Source organism: Nicotiana tabacum, chromosome 16, assembly GCF_000715075.1.
Source record: "Nicotiana tabacum cultivar K326 chromosome 16, ASM71507v2, whole genome shotgun sequence".
Taxonomy (NCBI): domain Eukaryota; kingdom Viridiplantae; phylum Streptophyta; class Magnoliopsida; order Solanales; family Solanaceae; genus Nicotiana; species Nicotiana tabacum.
The window spans coordinates 51,437,309-51,462,864 of record NC_134095.1 but is presented as its reverse complement, the minus strand read 5'-3'; positions in this window follow the sequence as shown (position 1 = coordinate 51,462,864).

Here is a 25,556-nt window from a genome sequence, read left to right as displayed (position 1 = left end):
ACAAACTTAGCAAGGATCAATATCCGAAAAATGATGTTGAAAAGAGAATTATGAGAGATGTGCCATATGCAAGTGTTGTTGGCTGTTTGATGTACATACAAGTTTGTACAAGGCCTGATATATCATTTGCTCTTAATATCTTGGGAATATTTTCTTCTAATCTTGGGTGTGCACATTGGGTGGCTGCAAAGAAAGTGATGAGATATCTACAACGCACCAAAGACTTCATTCTTGTGTACAAAAAGGTTGATAACCTAGACCTGCTAGTATATTCAGATTCTGATTTTGCAGGTTGTCAAGATACTATGAAATCAACTTTTGGGTATGTTTTTATGTTGGGTGGAGGTGCTATTTCTTGGAAAAGTGAGAAACAGAGCATCACTGCTACATCTACAATGGAAGCTGAGTTTATTGCTTGTTTTGAGACTGTTTCACATGTTGTATGGATGAAAAAATTTCTTACTAAATCACAAATTGTGGATTTTATATCTATGTCGGTGACTATTTTCCGTGACTATAGCACAGTTGTGTTATTATCTAAGAATAACAAGAGAACAAGAGGCTCTAAGCATGTTAACCTTAAGTTTCTTAAGGTTAGACATGGTAAAAGAAGGTGATATACGTGTTGAGCATATTAGCACAAAATCTATGTTGGCGATCCTTTGACTAAAGGTCTTAGGCCCGTAGTGTTTAATGAACATGCTAAGAATATGAGTATTTTAGAGCCTTTTGATGTGCTTTAGTTAGTGGGAGTTATTTTGTAGATGCTGACTGAGATATTGCTTTTAATAAATTCTAATTTTATGCAAGTTTGTGTTATTTTATATTTGTTATGTTTATTGACTAACATGATAATTTATTTATTTTCTTACTTCCAATTGGATATTGCATAAACCCATGATATCTTTGAGTTTTGCTTCTTGTTGCCTTGATTATCCCGGGTAAGTCACAAGGGAAACCTCCTAACGTGATATGATTTTTATGTCATTTAATTTGGAGGCTCCTAAGGTGATATGGTTACTATATCACTTGGAGGATTATTTCTTTCTAAGAGGTGTGAACTATTCACTTTGATTAGAAAGATATTATGCATAACACACATGTTTGATCCATGTTGATAGCATATGTGGTCGTAGATAGAATTCATACCTTAAAATGGTGTGACGCTGTCCTGACCCCAACCCCGGTCGTGATAGCGTCCAACACACTGCTAGGCAAGCCTAACCAACTAACAACCTCAACCCGTTTTCTTATAAAAATCATTATCAGCTAACACAGTTAAATGTCAAATTACCATAATAAAAGTTTGAAACAACGAGTTATATATGCGGAAATTCATATGATGATACTACTACATAGCCCATACAGATCCGATGTCACAAGTCTCGAGCCTCTAATACAAGTTAACAGCCTAATACATATCAATCTAGGGGATGCGGATAAAACAAAAGGATAGAAGGGAGAGATCAGGGTTGAGGACGCCATGCAGCTACCTCGATGCCCCCGGATATACGTTGCTCGACTGAAAATCCTCACTCGACCTCTAACACACCTGGATCTACACGCAAGGTGCAGGGAGTAATGTGAGTACTCCGACCTAGTGAGTAATAAGCATAAATAATGACTGAGAATAAGAAGTCACGGAAAACACAGAGTAAGCTATAATGTGACAGTTAAAACAAGTAATAGGAAAACAATAAACCAATTGAAACAAAATATGGTAATTCTACAACAGATAAGCAGTTAAGTGACAGGCATATAAAGGAAATCAACACAGAGAATGGTACCCTATAGTACTAGCTGCCGACGTGCAGCCCGATCCATATATATATATATATATATATATATATCGTCGACGACGCTCACTGGGGGTGTGCACACTCCGGGAGGGGCTCATTACGGCCCAAGCGCAATATCAAGCCATCACGTGGCATCAATCTAGACCCTTGGCCTCATATCAATATCAGTATAACGCTGCTGCGGCGCGTAGCCCAATCCTATAGTATCCTCACAGCTGGCCCTTGGCCATACTCAGTCCAGAAATCACATAACCCCTCGGGCATTAGTAAAACAGTAGTTCTCAGCCCAAAAAATCATTTAATATATCATTTTAGTTTCAAACCCGAGTAAAAGTGTCTGAGTTGTAAAACTGCGGAAAATGGTACGACTGAGTTCAAGTAGTAAGTCAAAACAGTGAGGAAATAGTGATAAAACTCCCCAGAGGGTTCAAATAGTTGGCACGAAGCCCAAATATGGCAATCAGTCCAAATAATGATGATAACAAATAAGCTTCAATCAAATACGCGGTAAAAGCATCTCTCGGGGCGGACCAAGTCACAATCCCCAATAGTAAACGACCCCACGCTCATCATCAAGCGCGTGTCTCACCTAAATATAGCACAACGTTGTGCAAATCTGGGGTTTCAAACCCTCAAGACATCATTTACATTCATTACTCACCTCGAACCGGCTATAGCTCTAGCTCGCGATGCCTTTGCCTCTCAAATCGGCCTCCTCGCGAGTCGAATCTGACCAAAACCAGAACGAATATGTCACAATATGCTAAGGGAACATAACCCAAGCGAAAACAATCGAAAAATATCAAAAATCCCGAAATTAGAAAAACCCGAGCCCTAGGCCCACTTCTCAAACTCAGAAATTTTCGCATCAACAGGTTCCTTATCCTTCCACGAGTTCATACATATCAAAAGTTCTCAAATCCAACCTCAAATGGACCTTCAAATCCCAATTTAAAATCTCAAAATCCCAAGCCCTAGTTCTTCCATTTTAGCTAAATTTCCATGAATTTCTAGGTTAACTTCACAATAGAATCACGTTTTATGTTCATAAATATTACCTCCAATCACTTCTCCTTGAATCCCTCTTCAATTTCCCCTCAAAGGTCTCTCAATATACTCAGCTATGGTGGAAAAATGGTTCAAAACCGCAGATGAAATGTTTAAAAACCTCACTGCCCAGTTTTGGAATTCCTTCTTTGCGAACGCGGTCAAACCCACGCGTTCACGATGCACACTTTTTCTTGACCCAAAAATAACCCTTTGCGAACACGGCACCCTACCCGTGAATGCGATGCTCTGGCTTTTTAACTTACGCGAATGCGAAGAACAACTACACCTGGGCTCGAAAGACTTATACGCGAACACGAACTCTCACCTGCGAATGCGAAGCATAAGCTGCTCACCCTCCGCGAACGCGAGCCCTCATACGTGAACGCAAAGACCAAACTCAGACCAGCCCTAATTCCTTCTATGCAATCGCGAGGGACCTCACGCGATCGCGAAGGCCAAAATTGCCTGCAACTGCTGATGCAATTCTGCAACTTCTCAACATAGAAATTGGTCCGATTGACCATCCGAAACTCACCCGAGGCCCCGAGACCTCAACCAAAAGTACCAACACATCCTAAAACTTCATTCAAACTTGTTCCAATCATCATAACACCTCAAACAACACCTAAACCATCAATTCACATCGAATTCAAGCCTAAGTTTTCTAAAAACTTCTGAAACACGCTTTTGATCAAAAACCCATCCAAACCATCTCTGAATGACCTGAAATTTTGCATGCACATCCCAAATCTCATAACGAAGCTACAAAAACTCTCGAAATTCCATTCCGACCCTTGGATCAAAATCTCACCTACCAACCGGAAATCGTCAAAATACTAACTTCGCCAATTCAAGCCTAATTCTACACCGGACCTCCAAAACCACTTCCGATAACACTCTTAAGTCACAAACCACCTCCCGAAGCTGACCGAACCATCGGATTCACATCCGATCCCTCTAACTCATAAGTCAACATCTAGTTGACTTATTTTACAACTTAAGCCTTCTTAAAAGAGACTAAGTGTCTCATTTCTTATCGATTCCACTCCAAACGCAAACCAATCAACTCGACCACTTAAGACACGAATAACGAAGCATAAGAAGTAGAAATGGGGGAAACAGAGCGGTAACTCACGAGATGACTGGTCGGGTCGTCACATCCTCCCCAACTTAAACAAACATTCGTCCTCGAATGAGTCAAGAAACATACCTGAAGCCTCAAACAGGTGAGAATATTTGCTCCGCATCTCCCGCTCGGCCTCCCGGTAGCCTCCTCTATGGGCCGGCCTCTCCACTACACCTTCACTCAAGCTATATCCGTCGACCTCAACTTTCGAGCCTGATGACCCAAAATGGTTACTGGCTCCTCAAAGGTCAAATGATCATACAACTGAACCGTGCTGAAGTCCAAAACATGAGATGGATCTCCCACATACTTCTGCAGCATAGAAACATGAAATACCGGATGCACGCTAGACAAGCTGGGTGGCAGAGCAAGCATATAAGCCACCTCCCTAATCCTCCGAAGTACCACAAAAGGCCCAATGAATCGCAGACTCAACTTACCTTTCTTCCCAAATCTCATAACACCTTTCATGGGTGAAACCTTCAGCAAGACCTTCTCACCCACCATGTAGGACACATCTCGAACCTTCCGATCTGCATAACTCTTCTGACGCGACTGCGCTGTACGAAGCCTCTCATGAATAGTCTTCACCTTCTCTAAAGCATCCTAAACCAAATCTGTCCCCAATAGCCTAGCCTCACCGGGCTCGAACCAACCAACTGGAGATCTACACCGTCTCCCATACAAAGCCTCATACGGAGCCATCTGAATACTTGACTATTAGCTGTTATTGTAAGCAAACTCTGCAAGTAGCAGTGACTCATCCCATGAACCTCCAAAATCAATAACACAAGCACGCAACATGTCCTCCAATATCTGAATGGTACACTCGGACTGTCCGTCCGTCTGAGGATGAAACGCTATGCTCAACTCCACCTGAGTACCCAACTCTCTCTGCACGGCTCTCCAAAATTGCGAAGTAAACTGAGTACCTCTATCTGAGATGATGGAAATCGGAACACCATGCAACCGAACAATCTCTCGGATGTAGATCTCTGCCAACCACTCTGAAGAATAGGTAGTACATACAGGAATGGAGTGAGCGGACTTGGTCAGTAGATCCACAACCACCCAAATAGCATCAAATTTCTTCAAAGTCCGTGGAAGTCCAACAACAAAGTCCATAGTGATTCTCTCCCACTTCCACTCGGGAATAACCATCTGCTGAAGCAAACCACCTGGTCTCTGATGCTCATATTTCACCTGCTGACAATTGAGACACCGACCTACAAATCCCACAATATCCTTCTTCATTCTTCTCCACCAATAGTGTTGCCTCAAATCCTGATACATCTTCGCGGCACTCGGATGAATAGAATACCATGAACTATGGGCCTCCTCCAGAATCAACTCTCTAAGCCCATCCACATTGGGCACACAGATCCAGCCCTACATCCTCAACACACCATCATCACTGATGGTCACGTCCCTAGCATCATCATGCTGAAATCTGTCCTTAAGGACAAGCAAATACGGATCATCATACTAGCGCTCTCTGATGCGATCATATAAGGAAGACCGAGAAACCACACAAGCCAACACCCGACTGGGCTCTGAAATATCTAATCTCACAAACCGATTGGCCAAGGAATGAACATCAACTGCAAGGGGTCTCTCCCCAACTGGAATGTACGCCAAACTCCCTATACTCACTGCCTGTCGGCTCAAAGCATCGACCACTACATTGGCCTTTCTCAGATGATACAAAATAGTAATATCATAATCCTTAAGCAACTCTAGCCATCTCCGTTTCCACAAATTAAGATCATTTTTCTTGAACATATGCTGAAGACTGCGATGATCAGTGAATACCTCACAAGATATGCCATACAAGTAGTGCCTCCAAATCTTCAATGCATGAACTATGGCAGCCAACTCCAAATCATGAACAGGGTAGTTCTTCTCATGGGGCTTCAACTGACGAGAAGCATAAGCAATAACTCTACCCTCCTACATAAATACACAACCAATCCCAACTCTCGAAGCATCACAATATATGGTATATAAACCTGAAGCTGATGGCAAAACCAATACTGGAGCTGTGGTCAAAGCTGTCTTGAGCTTCTGAAAGCTCTCCTCATACTCGTCGGACCATACAAATGGAGCACCCTTCTGTGTAAACTTGGTCAAGGGCAATGCAATGGATGAAAATCCCTTAACAAACCAGCGATAATAGCCTGCCAACCCAAGGAAGCTACGAATCTCTATGGCTGAGGACGGTCTAGGCCAACTCTGAACCGCCTCGATCTTCTTCGGATCAACCTGAATACCCTCGCTGGACACCACGTGCCCCAAGAAAGCAACTGAACCGAGCCAAAACTCACACTTAGTGAACTTTGCATAAAGCTTCTCCTCCCTCAATCTCTGCAATACAACTCGCAAATCTCCGCGTGCTCCTCCTGACTACGCGAGTACACCAGAATATCATCAACGAATACAATAATGAACGAATACAGATAAGGTGGAAATACATTGTTCATCAAATTCATGAATGTTGTTGGGGCATTGGTAAGCCCGAAAGACATGACAAGAAACTCATAGTGACCATATCTAGTCCTGAAAGCAGTTTTAAGAATATCTGAATCCCTGATCTTCAACTGGTGATAGCTTGAACGGAGATCAATCTTGGAGAACACTCTCGCTCCCTGAAGCTGGTCATATAAATCATCAATGCGAGGAAAATGATACTTGTTCTTAATTGTTACTTTGTTCAATTGCCGGTAATGAATGCACATTCTCATTGTGCCATCTTTCTTCTTCACAAACAGAATCGGCGCACCCCACGGTGACACACTAGGCCGAATGAACCCCTTATCTAGGAGTTCTTGAAACTGCTTCTTCAATTCTTTCAACTCTGCTGGTGCCATACGATATGGCGGAATAGAAATGGACTGAGTGCCCGGCACCAAGTCAATACCAAAATCAATATTCCTGTCCGGTGGCATGCCCTGCAGGTCTGCAGGAAATACATCGGGAAAATCCCTTACAATTGGAATAGAATCGATACTAGGAGGCTCAGCTCCAACGTCCCGCACAAAAGCTAGATATGAAAGACAACCCTTCCCAACTATACGCTGGGCCTTCAAGAAAGAGATCGCTCTACTAGGAACATAATCAGTCACACCACGCCACTCGATCCGCGATACACTCGGCATAGCCAAAGTGACTGCCTTAGCATGATAGTCTATAATAGCACGACATGGAGATAACCAATCCATGCCCAAAATAACATCAAAATCCACCATGCTCAATAGCAATAGATAAACTTGGGTCTCCAGACCCCCAATAGTCACAACACATGACCGGTACACATGGTCCACGATAACAGTATCACCCACCTAGGTAGACATATGAACAGGTAAAGCAAGAACTCTCGGGGCATACCTAAATAATGAGCAAAATATGAGGACACATAAGAATAGGTGGAACCGGGATCAAATAATACAGAGGCATCTCTGTGGCAGACTGAAACAATACCTGTAATGACAGCATCTGAAGTAATAGCATCTGTCCTACCTAGAATAGCATAGAAACGAGCCTGACCACCGCCTGATCGACCTCCCCCTCTGGGGCGACCCCTGGCTGCCTGACCTCCACCCCTAGCTGGCTGGGCAGGTGGTGAAGTAACTGGAGCAGAAGTCGAGGCCTGACCCCTCTGCTAAAACTGACCATTACGAAGTCGAGGTCACTGCATCCTCATATGTCCAAACTCTCTGTACTCATAACAACTACCCGGTGCTGGAAATCGGGACTGAAGGGAACCCCTGGCACCGGAGTGCCTAGAAGATGCACTCGGCGCAGAAGAACCCTGAGCTGATGGGGCACGAGATGAACTCTCAGCTGGAAGGGCGCTGAGTGAAGGCTATCCCTACTGAGACCCATGATGACCACGACCTGAAGATGCCCCACAATACTCTGGATGGGCCGACTGAGCAGGCCTGAAAGAACAACCTCTACCATGCTGGAACTGGCCCCTCGAAAGAGCACCACTATAACTGCCCGATCCTTGAGGCCTCTTGGCCTCCCTCTCCTCTCGCTCCTGACAGCAAACCTTCTCAATCTCACGAGTGATATCAACCACCTTCTCGAACATAACACACAATACTCTCTATCTAGTCATCAGAATATGGAGATGGTAGTTAAGGCCATCTACAAATCTCCTGATCCTCTCACGATCCGACGGAATCATCCAAATGCCATGACGAGCCAACTCAGAAAACCTCATCTCATACTGGTTCACGCTCATATCCCCCTACGTCAACCACTCAAATTGCCTACGCAGCTCATCTCTACGGGACTGCGGTACATACTTCTCCAGGAAGAGAGCGGAGAACTGCCAAGAAAAGGGTGATGCACCGACAAGCCTACGCCTCTCGAAATCCTCCCACCAAGAAAAGGCAGCCCCCGAGAACTGAAATGTGGTAAATGCCACACCACTAGACTCAAGAATCCCTGGTGTATGGAGCATCCGCTGACACTTGTCAAGAAAACCCTGGGCATCCTCGCCCTCAGCACCACTGAACGACGGAGGCTGGAGCCTACCAAACCTCTCAAGACGACGCTGCTCATCATCCGACATAACTGGTACTACGAACTCCTGAACTGGTGCAACCGGCTAGGTTGGAGGTGACCCCGGCGTCTGTAGTCCCTGCACTACCTACTCAGGTGTGCGAGCAGCGGGGGTCCGATTGCCTCCCCCAGCCTGTGAAGTAGCTGCTGCGATAGTGGCTGTAACTACCTGAGCCAAGCTAGTGCAAACTGATAAGATCTGAGCCAAGGCCTCCTGAAGACCCGAAATCACGATAGCCACAGCTGGTGCCTAAACTAGTGCTGCTGGAGCCTGATCGAGAGCTGGGGCAGCTGGTGGATCAACAGGTGCTGCCCTCGCTACTTTGCCTCTTCCACGTCCACGACCGCGTCCACGACCTCTGGTGGCCTCAGTGGGTGGCACTGGTGGTCGTCCACCTCATCTAGTAGCTCGCGTCCTCACCATCTGTGAGAGAATAGAATAACAGAAGTTTAGTTCTATGATTAACAAAGTCGCACGATAAGAATTTCAAGAATATGAAGTTTTTCCTAAAGGTTCTGCAGCCTCTCGAGGATAAATACAAACGTCTCCGTACCGATCCGCGAGACTCTACTAAACCGGCTCTTGACTTATAAGACCTATGTAACCTAGGCTCTGATACCAACTTGTCACAACCCTAACCCCGATCGTGATGGCGCCCAACACACTACTAGGCAAGCCTCACCAACTAAAAACCTCAACTCGTTTTCTTATAAAAATCATTATCAGCTAACACAGTTAAATGCCAAATTACCACAATAAAAGTTTGAAACAACGAGTTATATATGCAAAAATTCAGATGATGATACTACTACATAGCCCATACAGATCTGGTATCACAAGTCTCGAGCCTCTAATACAAGTTAACGGCCTAATACATATCAATCTAGGGATGCGCATAAAACAAAAGGATAGAAGGGAGAGATCAGGGTTGCGGACGCCATGCAACTACCTCGATGCCCCCGGATATGCGTTGCTCGACTGAAAATCCTCACTCAACCTCTGACACACCTGGATCTGCACGCAAGGTGCAGGGAGTAATGTGAGTACTCCGACACAGTGAGTAATAAGCATAAATAATGACTGAGAATAAGAAGTCACGGAAAACACAGGGTAATCTATAATTCGGCAGTTAAAACAAGTAATAGGAAAGCAATAAACCAATGGAAACGAAATATGGTAATTCTACAACAGATAACCAGTTAAGTGACAGGCATATAAAGGAAATAAATACATAGAACAGTACCCTATAGTACCCGCTACGGCGTGCAGCCCGATCCATATATATATATATATATATATATATATATATATATATATATACATCCATATTTATTTATCGTCGACGACGCTCACTGGGGGTGTGTACAAACTCCGGAGAGCTCCTACAGCCCAAGCGCAATATCAAGCCATCACGTGGCATCAAATCTAGGCCCTCGGCCTCATATCAATATCAGTATAACACTACTGCGGTGCGCAGCCCGAACCCATGGTATCCTCACATCTGGCCCTTGGCCGTACTCAGTCCAGAAATCACATAAGCCTCTTGGGCATTAGTAAAACAGTAGTTGGCAACCCAAAACATCATTTAATATATCATTTTAGTTTCAAAACTGAGTAAAAGTGGTTGAGTTGTAAAACTGTGGAAAACGGTACGACTGAGTTCAAGTAGTAAGTCAAAACAGTGAGGAAATAGTGATAAAACTCCTAGAGGGTTCAAATAGTTGGTACGAAATCCCAAATATGACAATCAGTCCAAATAATGATGATAACAAATAAGCTTCAATCAAATACGCGGTAAAAGCATCACTCGGGACGGACCAAGTTACAATCCCCAATAGTAAACGACCCCACGCTAATCATCAAACGCGTGTCTCACCTCAATATAGCACTACGATGTGCAAATTCGGGGTTTCAAAGATGCCTGCTACAATTCATTGTTAGTCTTCTCTATTGAGACTGGATGGATTGTTATATGAGTCATTGTATCCTTGGCTATGTGAGTAGTGTAGCCACTGTAGAGTCTAAAATCATTTTTCAAAATGATTTTCTTAAAACTCAAAATATTTAAAATTGTTTTCTTGTCCTCAATTAAAGTTGTCATCAAAGTGGGATCATGTTGGAATTCGGACTTACGTTAATTGGCTATAGCCTGAAAGGATAGTGACGTGGCCCAAGTGGTGGACAAATAAAAGACATAATATTATATATTGTGTGTATAGATAAGTGATGTCCCATAACTATTGACTTGTGATGAGTAGACACTCCTTATAAATAGAGCCCAACCCCCCTTTCCCTAGCTATTAAAAAACCCTAGTGTATTCTGCCTCTTGAATACGTGGTAAAGGTAGACGTGCCATCGGTCAAGTTCTCCGGGTTGTGAGAGCGCGTAGCTAGTGGATTGTGAAAGTTGGTCTCAGGCTTAATCGTCGTTTGTTGTCATTGCTTAATCCATGGAGTTTAACGGTACGCTTTCTTAGACTCTAACTCTAGATTGATTGCATAAATGTGTCTTAATCTCTGCTTTGGCTACAAATCAATTATCTTACATTTCAATATCGATTTTTTGAGTTTTCGGGTTTTTGGGATTTTTTCCGATAAAGTCTTCATAGCATAAAATATGTAACTTGTGCTCCAAATATTTATGAAGCCCTTGTAAAATACAACTATATAATGTATTTCCAAGAAACTAACACAACAATATGAGATAAGTCATAGCATTATACTAAAATATTAAATAACAAAGATAAAATAATAAAATTACATAAAACAAATATTGCTAATTAATAAACCATAATGAAAATTAACATAATCTAAAAATACTAAATACATCATGCTAAAATAGTATAACTAATAAGTACTAATATTAATCAAATAACTAGACACTAAAGAAAAAGATAAACTAAGTTATGCATTTTCATTATAAACCAATGTAATACTAATATAATTATCCAACACTAACGTCATTCCTAGTATTGAATTGAATTTCTTTTGTTAGCATTAGTATTGATTTGAACTTTATTTGAGTTATTACATTTATGAGCTATAAAATTTATTTACCATTCAAGAATATTAAGTCTAAATTTGAAATAATACGTTAAAAGATAAAACTGTTAAAGAGTTTAAGAAATATTTATAAATTACATTACAATAAATATTTATATGTATAAAATATTTTTAAAAATTATATAAAAGTACTATCGGGTTGGCTTGGTTTCGATTTAACTTTTTTTTAGTTAAAACCAAACCAAACCAATTATGGCCGGATTTTATATTTCAATACCATACCAAATAAAACCAAACCACGTCGGGTTTTTTTCCAGTTTAACTTGATTTATCGGTTTTCTTTGTACACCCTTATAGGGGTGACTCTTTCATTTAAAAAAATTAATAACTTTGATATGTCAAATGAAAATTAATGACCATCCATATAAATAAGTAAAAATTGCATGGGTAGCCATTTTTTAAAGTGGTATTTATTTTTTATCCAACATTTTTTATGCTAAGCAAAAATAGTCACTGATCTATTAAATGGTGTTACCCTTTCTTCTATCTCTTTTCCTTTCCAAACCTTCTATCAAGTCCGGGCTTGTCAATAATGGAGATAACGCCTAGCTGATCTGTTCCGCCAAGAATATTGTCCATCACCATTTGTTCCTCTTTTTCAATGCCCGCCATTGGCTGTGCTGACAACTCAATTGTTGTAGATAACATCTTGAGATCAAATAAATTTGCAAGTTGAACGTTAATGGAGATGAAGCTCAATAGCTGGGAATAAGGTAAATCATATAAACAAAAAAGAAATTTTCAGGTAGAAAATACGCAAAGGTACTTGGGGGGGGGGGGGGGGTTAAGATCAAAACAGGGCTAGTCCTTAACTTAGACTTACCAACTCATAAATTAAGGATAGTTAGTCCTGAACTTACAGTAACAAGCTCATAAGTTAAAGACACTTGGTCCTGAACTTAGAGCTTTCAAAAATTAAGAATACTTGGTCCTTAACTTAGAGTTACAAGTACAGAATTTAAGGACAGGTAGTCTTTAACCTAGAGTTACAAGCACATAAATTAAGGACAGGTAGTCCTGAACTTCGAGTTTCAAGTTCAAAAGTTAAGGACATGGAGTCCTGAACTTAGAGTTACATGTTCAAAAGTTAAGGACAGGTAATCCTAAACTTAGACTTAGGAGCTCATAAATTAAGGACAGCTAGTCCTGAACTTACAATAACAAGCTCATAAGTTAAAGACACTTGGTCCTGAACTTAGAGCTTTCAAAAATTAAGAATACTTGGTCCTTAACTTAGAGTTACAAGTACAGAATTTAAGGACAGGTAGTCTTTAACCTAGAGTTACAAGCACATAAATTAAGGACAGGTAGTCCTGAACTTCGAGTTTCAAGTTCAAAAGTTAAGGACATGGAGTCCTGAACTTAGAGTTACATGTTCAAAAGTTAAGGACAAGTAATCCTAAACTTAGACTTAGGAGCTCATAAATTAAGGACAGCTAGTCCTGAACTTACAATAACAAGCTCATAAGTTAAGGTCACTCGGTCCTGAACTTTATGAGCAGAAGGGTATTTTCGTCCGAGCGGGTAAAAGTTTATTAAAACAGTGGCTAAAGACTAAAGACATTTTAAACAGTGACTTAAAAGTAAATACATGTCTTATTAGTGACTAACTGTGCATTTTCTACTATAATTAATCCCAATTTTAAACAAGCTTTTGCTTCGGTATGATATTTAAGAAATTTACTAGATCTTTGTGAAATAATCTTAGTACTTCACAGTAGAGGAGCGAAGTTCTCTCCTGAACATTAATTGTCTGACTTCATTTGAAAAATATCATAAAAGATCATACTTCCCTGGGCGGTTTATACAATTTCTGTCTACTGATAATTTCTTCCTTACCTTCTTCTAGATTTCATGAATAGTTATTTCAGTTATAATGGACAAGAGGGGTTGCTCTGATGGTAAGCAACCTCCACTTCTAACTGAGAGGTTGTGAGTTCGAGTCTCCCAAAAGCAAGGTAGGAAGTTCTTGGAGGGAAGGGTGTCAAGGGTCTATTTGGAAATAGCCTCCCTACCCCAGGGTAGGGGTAAGGTCTGCATACACACTACACTCCCCAAACCTCACCAAGTGAGATTATACTGGGTGGTTTTTGTTGTTGTTATTTCAGTTATAAACATAACTATACTTGCTAATAAGAGGGAATATAGTCACCTCAAGGTTAACATGCCTGCTTGGCATTTCGAGTGTATTTTAGTAATTTCAGTTAAAATGAAATGATATGATTGGTCGAAAAATATCCTTACTGTAGCTACTGTATAAACTTTTGAATGCGTTGACTAAATTGTCCCTTGCTTATATGATTGCTCATCTGATCCTTAGAATATGCTTAGTTATCCCATCTGACTATTTATTCTACGCAATTTTCAAGGTGTTGAATCTTCTGTTTATGTATTGGAAAAGCATCGACTTATTCTTCAGTTCTTACTTGGCCAAATTGTGGGACCCTGTAACTATTCGGGCGGTTTTTTTATGAGTTACCGCTTTATTTCTGTTTCTTTATATGTTGTTCAGCTGTATTTCATCGCATCGTGTTGGTTAGTTTGGGTTCGATATGCTTTGTGAAGAAATGAGACACTTAGTCTCTTATGTTGGCCTTTTAGTTGGAAAAGTCATCGAAAGTAGACTTGTGAGTAAACGATCTCGCAATTTGGTTTTTATGATTCGGATAGCTTCGTGAGGTGATTTGGGACTTAGGAGCATGATCGGAATGTATTTTAGAGGTTCGTGGTGGACTTAGGCTTGAATTGGCGAAATTGGAATTTTGGCGTTTTCCGGTTGGTAGTGGAGATTCTGATATAGGAGACAGAATGGAATTCCGACAATTGGAGTAGGTCCGTTGTGTCATTTGGGACGTGTGTGCAAAATTCTAGGTCATTCGGATGAGGTTTGATAGACTTTTTGGTCGATAGCGAAAATTGGAAATTTTGGAATTCATAGTCTTGAATCCGAGGGTGATTTGGTGTTTTGGCATTGTTTTCAGTGTTCCGGGGGTTGGTACAAGTTTGAATAGTGGTAAGTGACTTGTTCGTATTATTGGTTGAGGTCCCGGGGGGCCTCAGGATGATTTCGGGAGGTTGTCGGAAAGATTGGAGTTGAGTTTGAGCATGTTTCACCTGCTAATGTTCCGGTCATAACCGCACCTACGGATTGGGGACCGCAAGTGCGGGCTCGTAGAAGCGGAAAAGGCGTCGCAGATGCAGCCAAAGTGGAAAAGGATTGGAGCCGCAGATGCGGAGATTTGGGCGCACCTACGATAGCGCAGGTGCGGGTGTTTGAGCGAAGGTGCGAGTTTGGGCGGATAAGTGATTTCCGCAGGTGCGCACCTGGTGAGATATTTTTGAACGCAGATACGGTATTACTGGGGCAGAACATATAAATAATAGCATTCATGAAATTTGAGTTGTTCTTCACTATTTTTATCTGAGATTGGAGCTTGTGGGCGATTTTGAAGAGGGAATCAAAGGGGTTTTCATTGAGGTGAGTCTCTTGGACCTAAAACTCGATTCTATGATGATTTTTACTTGTTTAAGCCTGAAATTTATGAGATTAAGGGTGAAAAATTGGGGGTTTAGGGTTTGAAATTGGAGACCTTTGATTAAGAATTTGAGGGTCGTTTGTGGTCGGATTTTGGTATATTTGGTATGTGTGAACTCGTGAGAGCATAAGGATTCTAGATTTCTGAATTTTTTCGTAATCCGAGACGTGGGCCCGGGGGTCGGGTATGGTCAATTTCGGGATTTTTGGTGAAAATTGATTATTTTCGAGTGGGTTTTGTTCCTTTAGCGTATATTGATAAGTATATTCTGGTTTTGGTTAGATTTGGAGGATTCGGAGGCCGAGTCGAGAGGTAAAGGCATCGCAGGCTAGAGTTTGGATTAGATTGAGGTAAGTAATGATTGTAAATTGTCACGACCCAGATTTCCCACCCTGGGAGTCGTGATGGCGCCTACTAATGTGAGCTAGGCAAGCCAATCCTTAACTGGTTACTTCATTAACAATTTTTTCTTTTGACAATTATCAGTGACAGCATGAAAGCAACGGAATTTAAATAATTATGCGGAAGACTTAAATTAAAGAATACAAAAAAATAATGCGATAATCAACATATGCCTTTGCCCAAGAACTGGTGTCACATTACTCACGAACTTCTAAAAGTATTAAATACAACCGTTTGAAATGACAAAAATATAAGTTGTTTGTCTCGAAATACAGGAGATAACAGACTGGAAATAAAGATAGAGGAGATGCCGGGCCTGCGGACGCCTGCGAGGCTACCTCGGTGTCTCACTGGACTGAAGGCTGACTCTCACGCTACTGCTGCTGTCCAAGACCTGGATCTATGCAAAAGAGCACAGAGTGTAGTATCAGCACAACCGACCCCATGTGCTGGCAAGTGTCCAGCCTAACCTCGACGAAGTAGTGACAAAGCTAGGACCAGACTCCAAATAGACCTGTGCGGTTCAAAAACACACACACACACACACACACACACACACACACACACACACACACACATATATATATATATATATATATATATATATATATATATATATATATATATATATATATATATATATTAACCAGTCAATGTGGGAGGGGGAAACATGTTGTGGGGAGGTAACAGTTTCAAATAGAAATCTTCAATAACAGAAAGAAGCAGCAAAGCCAGAATATCAACAAGTATCAAAGTCAACAATTTGCACGACATCACCCTTCGTGCTTTTACTCTTATTTTCACCAAAATAATACACTGCATCACCCGTCGTGCTTTACGCTCTTCCTCACCCAAACAACAATCACAAGGCAAATAGGCTAAGGGAATCTATAACCTCGAAGTAAATCAAATAACAACAAGTAATGAAAGAAACAACATAACTCAGATATCAACAAGGAATCATGAATCAACAAATGCACGACATCACCCTTCGTGCTTTTACTCTCGTCCTCACCAAAACAATCATATAATAAAAATATGCACGGCATCACCCTTCATGCTTTTACACTCTTTCCTCACCATATAATCAATAAAATCGGCACGGAATGGTACATCGTGCGGCACGACATCACCCTTCGTGCTTTACACTCTTCCTCACCCAAATAACAATCACAAACAAAGGGGCAAGGAAGTAGACAAATAATGGTAGAAATCCCGGCAAGGGAATACAATTAAGCAGCTAAATCCTGGCAAGGGAACAATATCAATATTCAGCTTCCCGGCAAGGGAGATAATCAACAAAATAAAAAACATCCCGGCAAATAAGCAATTTAATAATTTTTTTTCTCTTTCTTTCACTTTCATTTCTCATCTTACTTTACCACCTGAGCCAACGCTCCATAGGGGTTCAATCATCTTGTCTACTTTCACAATTCGTATTATAACTCGAGCCAACACTCCTTGAAGTGCAGGGATAAAAATTTCTTTCACATGCTTGTTACAATATATAGAAAATCATCATTAAGGCATGGAAGATACAACAAAATCAGAATATCCACAATATAAGGACTCACGGTCATACTAGACACCAATGTATAGATACTCGTCACCATGCCTATACGTCGTACTCGACAATTAGCACGTAGCAAATAAGACTCAACTCCTAATCCCTCAAGCTAAGGTTAGACCAAACACTTACCTCGAAACTTTGAACACCACTCAAGCCTCAATTATAGCTTTACCCCTTGATTTCACCACCAATCCGCTCGAATCTAGTCATAAGTTACTTAATTACATCAATAAGTGCTAAATGAATCGACTCCAATGCATGAAAATGAGTTTTTCCAAAGTTTTACTCAAAAATTCAAATTCACCCCCGGGCCCACGTGGTCGAAACCCGAGGTTCAGACCAAAACCCGTTTACCCATTCCCCCACGAATCCAAATGTATAGTTTGTTTTAAAATCGAACCCCAAATTGAGGTCCACATCCCCAATTTTTAGAAAAACCTAGGCTCTATCCAAAACACCCATTTTCCTCCATGAAAATCTTTGATTTTAAGTTGAAATCATGCTAAAAGATGTTAAGGAGTGAAAAAAATGAGTTAGAAATCACTTACCAATCGTTTGGAGAAGAAAAGTTGTTTAGAAAATCGCCTCTTATGTTTTGGGGTTTTGAAAAGTGTAAAAATAACTGAAATTCACGTGAATTTATACCCCTCTGAAGCCCCCACCGCGGACCGCGCTAAGCCGACCGTGGCCGCGCTGGCCCCTCCTAAAGACCTGTGGATCTTTGCCCCGCGCGGACCGCGCAAAGCTGACCGCGGCCGCACAGTACCCACCGCGGACCGCGCAAAGGCGGCCGCGGCCGCGCTGGCCCCTCTGAGGCCGCACACAATTCCTCGCGGGCCACGCTAAAGGGTTCAGAGGCCTGAAATATTTTCCTGAACCTGCAACATCTGATCTTTTAAGCCTACGGCACCCCGGAACCTATTCGGAACTCACCCGAGCCCTCGAAACTCTAACCCAAGTAAGCACACTACCTCAAAAATACCCTACGGACATATTCGTATGTTCAAATAACCAATATAACATCATGAACATCGAATTAAGCCTCAAGATCAGTGAATTTCTCAGATTTTGTTTTAAACATCAATTCCCAATTAGGGTCCGGATCACGTCAAACGACATCCGTTTTTAACCAAACTTTACAGGAGTGATTCAAAACATATATAAGACTTGTACCGGGCACCGAAACCAAATTACGGGCCCGATACCATTACTTTCTAATCAGATTTCATTTAAATTTTCCTTAAACATCTTCAGTAAATAATTTTACTTAAAAATTCATTTCTCGGGCTTGGGACCTCGGAATTCGATTCCGGGCAAACGCCCAAGTGCCATATTTTCCTACGGAACCTCTGAGACCGTCAAATCACGGGTCCGGGTCCGTTCGTCCAAAATGTTGACCAAAGTCAAACTTATTCATTTTAACACCAAAATTTAGTATTTTTCACAAAATTTCATATTTAAGTTTTCCGGCTACGCGCCCGGACTGCGCACACAAATCGAGATGACTACAATATAAGGTTTTTAAGGCCTCGAAAGCACGGAATGGATAAGAAAACAGGTGATGACCCTTTGGGTCATCACATAAATGTTGTCCTGAGGGTATGAAACCCCGAATTTCACATAGTTGTGCTACTTTGAGGTGACGCACACGCTAGATGACGAGCGTAGGGTAGTGCACAATTGGGGATTGTGACTTAGTCCGTCCCGTATGACTGTCAAGTCGCGTATTTGAATGAAAATTGTTTGATATCACTATGTTTTGGAAAGTATTATCATATTTTGGGCTGAATGCCATATCTGGGCCTCGTGCCAACTGTTTTGGACCCTTATGGGATTTTTACTACTATTTCCTCATTGTTTGACTTCATATTTGTACTCAGTCATGCTGTATTCTACTGTTTTCATAACTCAGCCATATTTACTCTATTTTGATATTTTAAATGATATTTTGGGCTGAGCATCATGTTTTACTGTTGCCCGAGGGGCTTGAGAGATTCTGACTGAGTGAGGCCGAAGGCCTGTACTGTGAGGATATCATGAGATCGGGCTGCGCGCCGTAGCATGTGTACTAATTGTGATATATGAGAGGCTGATGGCCTGATTTGTTATGCCACGAGATGGCTTGCGATAGAGCTTGGTCTATAGGAGGTCCTCCGGAGTCTGAACACCCAGTGAGCGCGAGTACGCATAGTGACATGTGATATTGCCCGAGGGGCTGTTGTTGTTCTTGTTGTTGCCCGAGGGGCTGATTACGAGTAACTGTGAGGTAGCCCGAGAGGCTGGTTTCTGTTGATTTTTTGCCCGAGGGGCTGTTTACGTTTCTATTCTTTTACTCACTATTTTCATCACTCGTTTTGAAAATATTGAAAGATGTTTTAAAGGGTTTTTACTAAACTGAGTTGTGGTTACGAGTTTTATAGTTTTACTGCATTGTTCTGAACTTATACTGTTTTTGTTGTTGCATCTTGACGTGGTTTACATGTTTTCTTACTGCTCAGCTACTTTTACTTTTATTACTTACTGAGTTGGCGTCCTCACATTAATCCCTGCACCCTGTGTGCAGATCCAGGAGTCTCGGTCACGATAGCGAGTGCTGATTTAGCTTCCAGCAGGCCTTCGGAGTTAACTAAGTAGCTGTTTGGCGTTCGCAACCCAATGCTTCTCCTTCCTATCTTATTTAGCTTTTTATTAGCATTGTTTCCATACTATATTGTCTTTTCTTATTCTTAGACGGGTTGTAGTTGCTCATGACTGGTGACACCCCGATGTCGGACTGTGTTATATATTTTCTGCACTGTTTAAACTTATATATGGGATTTTAGCTAATTAAATGGTTTTTAATGACTTATTATGAAGTTGTGGTTCATTTGGGGTTTGTGTCGGCTGGCCTAGACATCATCACGATCGGGTCATTTTAGGGTCGTGACAGACCCGCTAGCTGTTGGAGGTTATTTTGTACTTCTCTTGAGTCAATTTCTCTAGAAACAAATAGGAAAGGAAGAAAAGCATTTGAGCATGCCATATTTCTCTTCATTGGACTGAAATATGAAAATCCAAGTACTTAAAGAAATGTTTCGACAAATCAGTTAGCACATGACATACCTAAGCTTATTAAATTGCTTTTCGTACAAGATTGTCTAAATAATTTTATATTCACTTAATAATATTTGGTATTATATAAAAAAACAGGAATGCATCAACCAAACTTAGTTTGCACGATCAAAATTGGTTCAAGTATTAAGAATATTTATACCACATCTACTTTTCTTTCAATATGTTTTTTCCACAATAAATTCAAAATCCGCAAAACTTTCATACTTACAACATAAACCTTGGGTGTTTTTCGAACGTAGGAAGATGCATGATTTTTTTGAGTTTGAGATGTATTTGATCTTCATGAAAATGTTGTGGATCTTCTTGAACAATTTGATTATCAAAAAGTATCTAGGCACATCTTTATATCTTTGTGAATATTCTATGAGTTTAGAAAATTTGGATATTCTTAAAACAATGTTCTATAAATAGACTTTGTTTCATAAAGCTATGTTAATCATGAAAAAGAGATCCTACCTTTGACTAAAAAATTAAATCGTACAATAGCACCCAATAGTAAAAATTTAAAAACATATTTTTATTTTTCACCTTACACTTTTTTTGTTAAGTATTTCAAACAACTGCATCATATTTTTTTTTATTTTTTTACAAATTAGAATACAGATTTCAAGGCTGAAACTCAATTGAACTTTAGCATAAGCACAACTAACATTAATGGTTTCGACTTTTCATTGCAAATATTTCTTTGCAGCCTGAAGTGTAATACAATATTGGGCTTTGTTGCGCCGATTGAAGAGCTTTGAGGCGAAAAATTTATAAATCGCCAGTTTTACGCCTGGTCAATCAAATTTAGCCACATAATCAAAGGTCAACGATATTTAGCCGCGAAGTTAGCACGGTAACAATTTGTTGACTAAAATACCCCTACTCTGTTTATTAAATTTACGCGACTTGACCTCATATTCTTCTTCAGCAAAATCTTCCAGCGTCAATCTGCAAATCGAAGTAAGCTCTCTCAATTATTTGTCTGATTATTAATTTTAACTAGTTTGAATTTCTTCTACGATCACAGATTTAATTGTGATACTATATGATTCTTCTGTTAGTAATTCAAACCAGAAAATTCAAAGTATCAGTAAAATTTTTTGATTCTTCGAATTTTCTGCAAATCGAAGTAAGCTCTCTCAATTAATGCTTTAATCTGTGTTATTATCTAATTTTCTCAATGCTTTAATCTGTGCTTAATTGTATTAAATATTTTCTTTTCTGTAATTTAGATCGTAACTAATAAAATCTACATTGTTCAAAACCACAAAGATAATATAAAATCCTTCATAACATAACGCCAGTATAATTTGCTGGACTTTTCTAAATTAATATGTAAAACTTAGACACTTCCAGTATATTATACTAGAAGTATGTGTGACTCCAGTAACCCCAGTATAATAAGTTGGAATTTGCTTAATTTATATGAAAAACTCAATTATTTCCAGCTTATTATACTGGAGTTATATTTTTTAACAGTATAACTTCTAAATATCTAATTATTTGGGTTCCTGCATATTTTGCTGGAGATATACATTGTGAAATTATAATGTCCAGTATTTTATACTGGATGTTGACAAACCAGATTTTTTATCCAAAGTTTGCTGATTTAACTCTTGTTATATTTCTTATTTTAGTTGCTTCCTGAAAATTATACTGGAAAATCTAGTTATTAAGCTACATAGGCCAGTATATTATAATGGAGATGGGTAAGACAGTTTATAATATGTATCTACTATACTTTTCTCGAATTATAACTCCAGTTTATTATTTGGTTTCATTAAATACAGGATGCATACAAATTTCTTGCTTATCGCATTCGATGGTAAATGGACAGCAGATTACAAGTACTTAGATCATCAAACAAAGTTTCTCCTTATAAATGATGGGACTTCGTTTGAAGAATTCATGAGTAAAATTTTTCAAGTTATGGAGTTCAACAACAAGTTTGAAGCAAAAGTATGACTTAATATCAACCTAGGTACTGCTAAGGGAATACAAGTGACAAAAGATGAAGATCTTACCTTGTGTATGATGCTTTTAAAAAATGATCCATACTATAAAGGTTCCAAATTTGTTGTTGAAATAGCAGAAATACCAGATCAACAACCAGAAGGTAATGCAATAATGGAAATTGACAATCAACAATTATTACACAGAAACACATATGTTCCGGAAGAGGAAGTAATGCTGATATCTCAAGTAGCAGAAGAGCAGGAGATGCCAATTTATGACATTACAATGGAAAATGAAATTGTAATTCTTGTGGAAGATCAACACATTGAATCACTAGACACTATTGAAGGAAGAAAAAGGAAAGCAAAAAGAAAGGCAAAAGAATCTCCGTCAATAATACTAAAGGAAAATGCATCATTGGATAATGTAAAACTCGGGTCTGTTTTTCAAGAAAAAAATGCTATGATTAGATGTTTTTGCTTAGCAGCTATAAAGGAGCACTTTGAGTTCTATGTTGAGAGGTCAAGTAACACAAGATATTCTTTGGTATGTACTGATGAAAAGTGTGGTTGGACTGTTCGAGGTTCAAGAATTAAGGAATCAACACTTTTTAAAATAGTTAAATTTCAGAGAACAGATGAGTGCTCGGTTGATATTAGAAAATCACACCAAAGACAAGCAACTTCAAATGTGATTAGAGACTACATGATTGACAACTTAAGGGACATAGCTACTGAAGTAAAGCCTAAGTTTGTCATTTCAGAAATGAAAAGAGCGCATGGAATAGATGTTGGTTATGGAAAAATATGTCATGCTATTCAAAAAGGGTTATCTTTATTAAGAGGAAAAACTGAACAGAATTATGAGCGGTTGCCGTCATATTTGTATATGATCGAACCAAAAAATCCAGGATCATATACTAATATTCAGAGAGATGGAGAAAACAGGTATATATTCTTATGTTTGTGTATAATATAGTGGCCTTGTCCAGTATATTATACTAAATTCTCGTGTGAATGTTTGTCCTCCAGTATGTTATACTGGATGAATATTATAATAAAGTTAAGTTTTGTTTGATTCCAGTATATTTTACGGGATGTCTGCCTTGTGTAAGCTTTCTCTCCAACATATTATACAGGATGAGTTCTGTTAACCTAGAACTTTGTTTTTATTTGTCATTACTTTTTTGAGTGATTATTTATCTTCTTTTCTTGTTATGATCTTTAATCCATTATATAATACTTGAGTTGTGTTTGATTTCAGTATATTTTACGGGATGTCTGCCTTGTGTAAGCTTTGTCTCCAATATATTATACTGGATGAGTTCTGTTTAACCTAGAACTTTATTTTATTTGTCATTACTTATTGAGTGATTATTTGTCTTCTTTTCTTATTATGATCTTTAATCCAGTATATAATACTTGAGTTGTGTTTGATTTCTGTATATTTTACGGGATGTCTGCCTTGTGTAACTGTGACGACCCAGGCCGGTCGTCTTAAGAATTCATGCCCCGATCCCCTATTAATTGCTTTTCCCAAGTCTATTTCTGCTAAATTGAATTGTCGGGATGTTCGGTTTTGAATTTCGGAGAGTTTCGGGACACTTAGTCCCTAAATGAGAGCTTAGGTGTTGGAAAGTTGCCTGTAGTCGGAACACTGTGAAGACGGACTCGAAATGGAAATCCGATGATTTCTTTAGCTCCGTTAGGTGATTTTGGTGTTGGGAGCGTGTTTGAAACGTGTTTTGGAGGTCCGTAGCTAATTTAGGCTTGAAATGCCGAAGTGTGAATTTTTGAAGTTTCCGGTCCGATAGTGAGATTTTGATCCGAGGGTCGGAATGGAATTCCGAAAGTTGCAATATTGCCGTTATGTCATTTTGGGATGTGTGTGTAAAATTTCAGGTCATTCGGACGTGGTTTGGTTAGGTTTTTTATCGAAAGCGTGTTTTGAGAGAATTTCAAGTTCTTAGGCTTAATTCATTGATTAATTCGAGTTTCCGACATTGTTTTAGGTGGTTTAAGGATTGGTATAAGTTTGAATGATGTTATGGGATATTTTCGTTGGTTTGATTGAGGTCCCGGGGGCCTCGAGTGTGTTTCGGATGCTCAACGGAGCATTTTGGAATTGTGAAAAATTGTAGAAAATCCTTCAGCAGTTGCAGACCAATTTCCTTCTTCCCGTTCGAGAAGATCTGACCTTTTCCCCCTTCGCGTTCGTATTAAGCCTTCCACGTTCGCGAAGTTTCATCTTTTCCTCTTTCGTGTTCGTAGCTAATCCATCGCGTTCGCGTAGTTCTATTTGGCTCTGAGGGTTGAGCTTATTTTATTCATCACGTTCGCACTACCTGTGTTGCATTCGCGTAGCCTTGTCAGCCCAGGCCTTCGCGTTCGCGTGCTGCTCATCGCGTTCACGAAGGGCAATTTGGCAGCCTTCAATTTTTTCCTTCTTCGCGAACGTGTGACTTCCTCTGCGTTCGCGATTCATTAAATAACTGGGCAGATATAAACATTTCAAAACGAGGGTTTAGCCATTTTTACCAAAACTCAAGCTAGAGAGCTCGGATTTGAGGGATATTTCGAGGGTTTTTCAGAGGCATTGATTGGGTAACGATTCTAATCTCCTTTTTTCTCATAACCCACTAATCTAATCATGAATTCCTCTTCTAATTTTGGATTTTTGAATGGAAAATGGGTAAAACTTCATAGACCAAATTATTGAGTTTTGAGTGAGTGTTTGACCTCTGATTTGAGAGATTCTTATATGGTTAGACTCGTGAGAGTACGAAGGTTCTGAAAATGTTAATTTCGACCGATTCCGAGACGTTGGCATGAGGGGCGTTTTGTTCATTTTACCTAATTTCGCTTCTCAGCTTTGAATTAAATAGTAGAATCAGTTGCTTGAGATGTTAATTACGATATGTAATTGAATTGAATAGATTTGTGCCATTTGGAGTCGGATACTCGTGGCAAACGTGTGGTTTCGAGTTGATTTTGGAGTCGGTTCGAGGTAAGTGGCTTGTCTAACCTTGTGTGGGGGACCTTCGCCTTAGGATATGATATTTGGTAATTGAATGCCTTGTACGTAAGGTGACGAGTGCGTACTTGAGCTAATTGTTGATAATCCGATTTTACTTTAAATATTTAGACTGAATTTCTTTCTTACCTATTTTATTCTACATGCAAACATAGTCTGTGTTAGTTTAGAAAAGCATGCTTAATTGATCTAAATTGCCTATTTGCTTAAGTTGCCTTGGTTGTATTACATGAAATATGTTAGACTAGAACTAACTGTTGCCTTGTACTTTTGCACTCCATTTCTGAGTATCTTCTTATTGTGGCTGCGTATTTACATTGGGACTACGGATGTGGGAATCTGGTAGCTCCCC